Below are 9,941 nucleotides of genomic sequence, written 5' to 3'. Positions count from 1 at the left end.
AGTACTAACAGACGTAAAACTGAAGTTACTCACAATTTTGAGGTTAAATTGGTAAATCCCATAATTATGTTTGTCAACACATACAAAAATAACGAACAGTCAGCAGCAGAAGAAGTAAACATCGACACCACAAGCGCCGGCCGCGGTGGTCTAGCGGTTCTAGGCGCTCAGTCCGGAACCGCGCGACTGCTACGGTCGCAGGTTCGAATCCTGCCTCGGGCATGGATGTGTGTGATGTCCTTAGGTTAGTTAGGTTTAGGTAGTTCTAAGTTCTAGGGGACTGATGACCACAGATGTTAAGTCCCATAGTGCTCAGAACCATTTGAACCATTTTGTTTGACATCACAAGCACAAAGGAAAGTGAATCAAAGCGCTTGTCTCAATAACAAGCGGAACTTAGGGAACTGATACTTGCTCATATACATGCATTTGAAAAAATACCAGGTATCATTAAGGATTTTGTGTATAAAATGGAAGTATATCCTCATGTTTCTTTTATTCTACTTCATACCCTCTACCACTGACAAAGAGGAATGCACTAAGAAAAGGCATTAACAGGATGCTTGAACGGGGCATAACACAACCATCATTTTCCCCTTATTGTAGTCCTATTTCTTGAGATTAGCTGTTACTGCATATTTGGAAAAGTGGCTCAATACTTGGTCAATTAATCTTCAGTGTTGTACCCAAGTGGATGTAGCGACTAAAAGGTCTTCCACGTATACTGGTACCTCACTCAAAAGTTCAGGCCCTAGCACTTTGTCCAGTGCAGAAATAAATACACCTGCACTTACGTTCAGTCCAAACGGTAATACTTGAAATTCGAAGCTCTTGCCCCCCATATACGAAGGTGGTATTTGTATTTTTTTTGTTATGTGCATAGTATGTGGAAAGAGCACTACAAAAACTTTATGTAATGCAACTGTATGAAAGATGCTCAAAAGCATAGTGCAAAAACATACAAAACATGGCTGCAAAGTGTGATACACATGGGTGCATGTGTGGTAAACTAAAGATGACAATACTTCATATAACATGAATTTTCTGTGCTCAACAACATAATAAAAACACGAATTTTCTGTGCTCAACAAAGCCATAAAAACATGAATGTTCTGTGCTTGACAACATCGTAAAAGCGGCAAGAAACTTACCGGCAAGAAACTTACCTTGGCAATGGATGTTGAATGTATGGCCGGTATCCCTACTGACTAGGTGAAAGCAACTAGGTGAAATAAATTCCTCGGACCGTTGATATGGAAACCAGTTGTCACCACATCAAAGATGTCACAAAGGATCACGCCACTGAACATGAGCTTCACAAATTTGTGCAGCGAAAGCTACTGTAAACGCACAACATGGACATCATACTCTTATACGAAACATGTGAGCATAAGCTGGGATGATAACGGATGTTGAGCTGTGTGCACACGCTTCACCAGCTAAACACTGTGCAGATGCTGACTGACAACAAGAGGACTATGCGATTACAGCACGCTCTTTGTTAGGATAGAAGATTTATATATGTATGTGTTAAAACAAGCTAACATGCCTATATAGATAACCATACAGAATAACTCCAATGGCCGAAAATAAAGGCTATGGCCATACCGGCCAGGGTCATCAACCCTCAAACAATGAAATAAGCTCAGACACTGTGCATCTCCACATGAGGTCAGTGCACAGTGGGGGGCAATTATGATGAATCACGTTATTTTTTCTTTCTTCGTTCTTTTCTCTTTTTACTTGTAAGCTATACATACACAAAGCCAAAGCTAAATTAACGAGTTGTTTTGTGGCAGAGATAATGTTTTGATATGAAAAAGAGAAGAGATACGCTCTTCAATTGACTAATTTCTGTATCTTCACCTGTTTTTTCTATAAGGGGTAGTGGGCAGACATATGACGAGAACCATCAATAGTACTGTCTATTAAAAGTATTAGAGAAAGTTATTAGGAAAGTTAACTTTTATTCATACATTCTCATTGACTACACCTGTCTGTTTATCGTTTCGCCTTCGCCGAGAATCCTGCATCCTGAGGTTTGGAGCAGACAAGAGGAATTTGCGCGAGCAGTGGAGGAGTAATCCTATATTGGCACTGTTATAATCAGAACTACACACAATGGAATTAACGTGAAGAAGTACGTAACTTAAATGATGAATATTTGTCTTAAAAGTATTGACATTGAAGTACTGTTGATATTAGCACCAGTTATACTTCACCCAGCAAAAGTGTACCTTCCATTTTCTTTCAGTTATTCTTTCCAATTAATTTTTTAAAAATGGTTTCCATTATTTATCTGCCCACCTATATGCCACTATTCAACTCTTAATGCCCTTCTGACGATAGAAGACGCTGGAAGATGTGCATGGCCTAGGGAATGAACTGAGTATAATATAAAATCTTACCTGAAAAAGACTGGAGCTCCCTTAGATTCTTGCTTACCAGTAGGTGACAGTGGCCTTGATGTGGTCGTCTATAGGGATGAAGACCATTCTCTAGGAGGCATTGCAAAATTGACTGAATATTGTGTAAATGCTCTTCCCAATTAGGACCCATGACACAGATGTCATCAAGGTAACTGACACAACAGGGAATGTGCTGAATCAGTTGCTCCAAATACCACTGGTAAATTACTGGCACAGATAAGATCCCCAAAGGTAAGAGATTAAACTGGTAAAGCCTAAAAAGGGGGCACTGAGGACCAGGAAAGTCTGATAAACCACATCCAGTGGCAACTATAGCTAAGCATCACAACAGTTGATGCAGGCAAAATAGTCTGCCTGACAACTTTACCAACTCTGCCTGCTGTGGAATGAGATACAAATCAGCAACACATTTCACGTCGACCATCTGTTCAAGATCATCACAAATGTGCATGGCGCTATTGGCTTCTGAATCACCATCAAAGGACCTCAATGAAATGGGAGAAACAATGCCCTTATCCTGTTAACACTGCAACTCAGCCTTTACCTTGTCACTCATAGTGAAGGAATGGGATGGGTATGACAAAAATTGGATACCACTGACAACTCATAAGAAACAAGCCTCAAAATGTGTTGCGTGGCTCAAGGTATTCTCAGCGGGCTGCAGCACAAAATTAAGGAGTCCAAATCATGAAAAGTAACAGATTGAGACATTAAATGCACTTTGTCAATGATCTGGAACCCAAAATCAGAAAATGCATCGAGCCTATAGATATTTTGCACTAACAATGATTTGATCGTTAACAAGGTAAGTTGCCACTCCACATTCTTATTACACATGTGCCACTACGGAGTTTACTGTAAGATACAACCCAATGGAGTGGTTGTTACAACTCTAGGCAACCCAAGAGGCTGATTGTCACTCCCAAGTTTATCTGAAATTCATCTGGCTGGCTGTCCATTATCAAAGACAGCATATTATGCTGGGACAATATGTGCAGGGCATAGGATGCAGCTATGGCTTCAAAGAAAGTCCTAGAGTGTCCAATGGCTGCCTAATCGCTCACTGATTGTCGCAAACAGTTGCTAAATGACCTATCCACTGGCGTAACACATGCATGGCCTCCATGAGTGGGCAGTTGTGACAAATATGCAACAAATGTCAGTCAGGGCAGAACCACTTGCTTGCCCAATGAGGAGGTGGAGAATGACACCGAGTACCCAAAAAATGTCACTGGAGGGAATTATGATGCTGCAAGTGCTGTGAACCTGCTGAGCTCGCCATGGGCAGCAGCATGACACCACTGCACTGGAATTGTCAACATTGGCAACACATAGTGACTTTACAGGAGGCGAGGTCACCTGGAGTATCGTACAGGGCACCAAGGGCTGTTTACCATGCACACCCAATTGAACATCCTTCCAGTTATCAGAAAGGACACCAATGCCATAAGCTCATGTGCTTCCTCAGTTGGGCCATGTTGTGTGCTGCTGCTGTTGCAGGTGCTCGTCCTTCTGCAGGTGCAACCTACCCACCACGGCCAATATGCCTGCAGTGGCAAGAATTCCCTTGCCCAGTACGCTGAAGACCTCCTGAAGGCTTTCACAAACAGGCAATACTCCCTAAAACTAACCCACAAACAGATTTGAAATGCCATTTACTCACACAGTCCAAATCCTCCCACCAACCCAAATAATCAGCTAAAAAGTGCAGAGGGGTACACTCCCACCCTCAATATCACCCAGGGCTTTGATTATCTCCCATCATACCCTGAAATGAGGGACATCCTAGCCAAAATCCTTCCACCCCTCTGTGGTGTTCTGTCAGCCACCCAACTCAATCAACATCCTAGTCCATTCCTGTATCACTGCCACTCCAAGCCCCTTGCCACACAGATCATAGTCCTGTGGCAGACCAAGGTGCACGACCTGCCCATACTACCCACCCAACACATCCTATTCCAGTCCTGTCATAGGTTTATTCTACCTATCAGAAGCTGGGCCACCTGTGAAAGGAGCCATGTGATGTACCAGGTATGCTCCAAACACTTCAAAGCTTTTATGTCAGTATGACTACCAACCAGCTGTCCACCAGGATGAATGGTCATCGCCAAACTGTTGCCAAGAACAAAGTTGACCACCTGGTGACACAACATGCAGCTGAGCACAACATGCTCAGTTTCAATAATTTCTTCACAACCCAGGCCTTTTGAATTCTTCCCTCGACCACCAGATTCTCTGAACTATACAGATGGGAGTTAAATTCACATCCTCACATCATCTTCAGCATGCACTGCTACTCATTGGCTCCTACAATCATGTATCACATGCCTAGCCTGTATCTACATCTACATCTATTCTCTGCAAATCACCATGAAGTCATTGACAGAGCGCCCCTCTGGCAGCGTTTCTTCGTAGCTCTACAGACGGCTAATGTTTTCGCTTACAGCCGTTTGCGCATCCCAGTTGAAAACTGTCAAAATTCCTACCAGGTGTCAGGGATTTTCTTAAGCTGACTCGCCTGCAGGAATGTCTTAGGTGTTAGTAGTAAATAGTAAATGCATTACAACTTCATCCACGATGCGAAATTTTTTCGCTCATCTTAGTGTTTATGACATCATATCTCTTGAACTATGTGTTGTACAGTGATGTACTTCTGTAGATACATTCAGCGGCATATATGGATACTACATGCGAAATATGTTGCGAATAGAGTTACTAGCAAAGAGGTAATAAATTTAAGCGTCATGTGTGATGCGGCAGTTTTTTCGCGAATCTCATTATTTGGATCATATCTGCTGATATATGTGCCGTACAGTGATATAATTTTGTAGGTACATTCGGCAGCATATGTGGATACTAACTGCAGAAGTGTTACAAATGAAATTAGTAGCAAAGAATTAATACATTTAAAAGTAGTGGACAATGCAAGAGTTTTTCACGCATCTCGTTGTTTAGGGTGTCATATCTCCTCAACTGTGTTACTTAGGTGGTTTTTACCCCCACAGCGATTGTTGCCTGACAGCAAGAGATACGTGTATCACGTTTGGTTGAAATCGGCCTTTTGATTTAAGAGGTGGTGTGGAACATTCACAGTTACATACAACCATTTTTATACAATATGTATCGATCTCTGGTTGAGAAACACGCAGCTACTTGCCAGATCGGTGTTGTAAAAAAAAAAAGTGAGTAGCATAAAAAGTTTACTCATTTATCGTATTTTGAATACACTTTGTTCAGTCATTCTTCCAGGCGCATGTAAAATGTTAGAGCAGTGATTCTGAATACGAATTCTGAACGAATTGATTTGTTCTGCGTCCCTGAGCCACACAGAGGCAAAGTTTGTCTGTAATCGGCATAGCGAACCGGATTAAGAAGACCGCTAAAAGGTGGGCAAAATATGACATTAATACGTTGGATCTATAACGTCAAGATAAAACGTACTTCTCCAATCTTCCGCCCGCAATAGAAACCGGCAATAACTTACGCGAACCAGTTATCTTCGGACTTTGTGCTACAAACAGCCTTAAACAATTTCGTGATCGTCCGACCTAGCTATTAATAAATTACTTGTACTCACTGTCTACGCTTTGCGTCGATTGACTACAACATACGTATAAGGTCGTAGCACTGCACACACTGTAAATTACATTTAGCACTGAAGGATCTCTATGTGAGCCTCTTCTAGTGATTTTATTTGAAGTAGGCTCAGTTCATTATCTGTGGCGATTCAATTTACGGTGAAGTTAGTAAATTTCCTCCGGTATAAAAAGGGTTAGCGGCTGAGAGCGCTCAGATCAGCCACGGTTTACATATTTTTCATATTTTGTACTAAACTTTTCTGCTAATCGTCTAATTCAAATGCACTTGTTCAAAGTCCACTAAGGTTTGTTACTTTTCTGAGTCCCACACACATGTGCCATATTACACTGTACCTGTCCTTTTTATTGCTTTCTGAAATAATAAAACGAATAACTGTGTGTGTGTGTGTGTGTAGAATAGTTTGCTGTTGTGACAGATGGCCAACCTTAGTACTTATTTTTTACAAGGTCTTTGCTTAGTACATGCTTGCTGGGTAACCCTGGAGGTATTATACCTCCATGTGGGTAACAAAGAGGTTACTCTTTGCCTCGGTCGGACCTTTTGTCTAGGTTGGCACAATACAGTAGGCCTCATCTCTAGTCACTTCCGATAGAGAAATAAACACCGGTTTGTGAGAGGAGCTCGTCACAGTTCGCTTAGAGCTTGGTGAAATAGGTTGCTGGTAAGAGCCTCTCCTCGGTAGGGTAATTAATTTTCGAATCTGTGTAAGTTTTCATCCTAAAAGAAATCCTAACGCTTTTCTCTTATAGTCTATTAATTCATGTGACGAGTTTTATTTTAATATCGCGAGTGCTGAATACCTCGAAATTCAGGAAATTTCTTAGGCTGTTTTTTGATTCCACTAGTTACTTGAACGCTTGGAGGTTTATGGAATGGGTAACGATTTATTTCAATCAGCTTCTCATTTTGCTTACCGCTATATGATATCATTGTGATTTTGCCACTGATTTCTCAATCTGTTTTGTTCTGTTCCTTCCACTGTTGGGTACTTGCTTTTTTCATTACTATCACGTGTTAGTGTCCATGTTTAAGAGGCTCCAGCTCTCACATCTTGCTACCTGTAATATAAATTTAGTACAATTCTAATCCGGTAAGTATGAAATTCCTTTTTGTTCGTCACTTACTTTCATTTCGTTACATCCATATGGCGGTGTTCTGGTGTAAGAGCCTTAAGCCGTCGGCACACGGACCGTGCATCCGAACGTTGAGCGTTGAGCGTGCCGAGTTTCTGACGTCATAGCGTGGAATTGCACGTTCGGGAGTCTTTCCGAGCGTGCAGAGCAATATCTGGCATGTCAGATATCCTGAGCGTGCGTCTGAACGTTGACCAATGAGATGGCACAACGCCACCTACGTCACACGCACGCCGTCTCCCTTCAGTACAGATTTGAGAGGCGCCATATTGGCATTCATTTCAAGCTTATATGTATATATGCCGTTTCCGAGCACCAGCAAATTGAGAATCACTGGAAAACCCGTTGTTAGTTGTGTGATTTGTTCCAATAACATAATGAGGAACATCATATTGGTGGCAAAAGAATTACTATAACTTGCGTATTATGAGAGGAGGCCATTTGAAGGCAGCCACACACTGAAGATCCACCCAAAACTCATTGTTCTTGGTACAGTTCGTTATAATTAAATTTCAATTAGTAACATAATTATCTACGATTAACGTTTTCAGTAAGCGCTAACATAATATGATTAAGTGCCAGGACCGAGTAGTTGGTTTAGCGTAATGAGTAGTGTCTCTCTCCAGTAATGAGTTGTTGTTGAGGCAGTGGTTCGCGTGTCAACACATCCAACTTTTTTTTTCCTAACATTCGCGCTTTTATTAGGTTCTGATACTTCATTATTAGTTTAATATAACTATATGTTATAATATTTGATGTTATGTAAATATAAGTTCACCTTGTTTTGAGGGGTGACTTTGTTCGATTGGCTTAATCTGCAGGACAGCTTGCGCTACTTGTATAAAGATATTTTGCTCCTTTTTCTTTTACGCTTCGTAATTCACATGTTGCAAAGATTCTGCTACTGGGTAGGAACAGTGATCAAGTAAGACTGACCTTGGGGTTTTAATAAAATGTGGGAATGATGAAATAATGTTTATCTTATGCGGAGAAGTGTTCCAAATTTGTACCGCACTGTTTGTAATGGAACTTTTATAAGCCTGTGTCCTTATTGATTGGACACGGTACTTTCCTTTTCGTGGACGATGGAGGAAATGTGTGGTTTAATAGAGCTAACATGGGAATTTTACGCGCGCCCGTTGAGTAAACAGTGTGATTTACGAACTAGAAACATCCCTCAAACTGCCGCTGGAGTGCGTTGCGATCGCGTATAGCACGTTGGGTCCCACGTACCGTATGCACAAGTCGCATCGTTCCTGAGCGTTCAGCAGCACGTTGAACTTGACTCGCTCAACGTTAACGTTCGACAGCACGGTCCGTGTGCCGACGGCTTTAGGTGCTGTACATCGCCGGCCCATGTGGCCGAGCGGTTCTAGGCGCTTCACTCCGAAACCGCGCTGCTGTTGCGGTCGCAGGTTCGAATCCTGCCTTGGGCATGGATGTGTGTGATGTCCTTTGGTTAGTTAGGTTTAAGTAGTTCTAAGTCTAGGGGACTGATGACCTCAGATGTTAAGTCCCATAGTGCTTAGAGCCATTTGAGCCCTTTTTTTGCTGTACGTTCCTTAATCTTCATCTTACACAGTGCATTAAAATAAATTCTGTTTCTTAGCTCATGTTTTGATCTTCGTTTCGTGTCTTTCAACGGTTACTTTACATGTTCATTCCGCGTATGAAAGTTGAGGGAACAGTTTTTGTTCTTTTCTTTTGTCCTCTGTGTAAACCTTGTCAACTGCATGTGTATGCTAGGTGCGTGTATGGTTAGCTCATCCTTTGTTCACTGTGTTCCATAAGCTACGAATTTCCTTGGGGACTCAGAACCAATGCTTAAGATTTATCAAGAGTGGAACTTAATAGACGTCAGGCACCAGATCTCGTCACATTTTATTATGTTCACAAGTGTTTTAATTAATATTTCGGAGGCAATAAACGTTCATTTTATCTGTCCCCATCCACCTTTGATCCTGGGTACATCCTATAGTACTTCCATGCGCAACAATTAAACACTAGTCACTGTTTTTAATTAATTATGAATTATTTAAATTAGCCCTAAGTTAGACAGGTTGCCGGGCCTTAACTAACAACCCAGAGCCAAAACTATTCAAGCTGCAGCTGCAGTCTTTAAGTGAGCAAATTCCCGCGAAGTAAGTGAGCTAGCGGTAGCAGCAGTGATCAATTTTTCACTATTTAATATTACAGATCTTTACAACAGCCTAGAAATCTTTTAACACATAGCTTCTAATCAAGGTACTTAGCTCAAACAGTTCAACGCTAGCTTCTAAGTTTAATGGTGTCAGAAAAAATAGTCATGACACATTTAATACAATACTGTGAACGACTGTGTGCTATTTAGAAATGAAGTTGTAATGGGAAATAAAACTTTGTCTGTTTCACTAAACAATTCACAAATGTCCTTAATTTCATTAATAAGACGCTTTTTCTACAATTACAGTTGTTCCGTTTGCCTCTACAGGTATGTGTGCTGTCAGAAGCTTACCCCTGTAATCTACAGAAATAGCCTCTTTTCGTTTTCCAATGGCTGACGAAAAAGTTTGTAAAACTGAACTCTTATACGGAATGGTTTGCATGTATCAACTCACCTTGAAAGTCATCGGCAGTAGCAGACATTTCCAAGAAGTCTGTAAACACTTTTCTCCACACTATGGAAGAACACACTGCAGGAGAGCTATATATTGAATATTGACCTGAGTTACGGTATTTAAAAATAAATACATGGAGTTAGCTTTTTATGGTAGTACTAAGGTTGCGCTGACATGGCACA

The 9,941-nt window shown here is 41.3% G+C and overlaps 1 non-coding gene across 1 annotated transcript; it reads left to right on the top strand.

Annotated features, from left to right (window-relative positions):
• The first annotated feature begins 8,514 nt into the window (after nucleotides 1–8,514).
• Nucleotides 8,515–8,598, top strand: Trnar-ccg (transfer RNA arginine (anticodon CCG)). The gene is given in 2 exon segments: nucleotides 8,515–8,552; nucleotides 8,563–8,598. It is a non-coding gene; the product is annotated as a tRNA-Arg (tRNA).
• Nucleotides 8,599–9,941: the final 1,343 nt, after the last annotated feature.

Source organism: Schistocerca nitens, chromosome 4, assembly GCF_023898315.1.
Source record: "Schistocerca nitens isolate TAMUIC-IGC-003100 chromosome 4, iqSchNite1.1, whole genome shotgun sequence".
Lineage (NCBI taxonomy): Eukaryota > Metazoa > Arthropoda > Insecta > Orthoptera > Acrididae > Schistocerca > Schistocerca nitens.
This window is presented reverse-complemented; position numbering and strand designations above follow the sequence as displayed.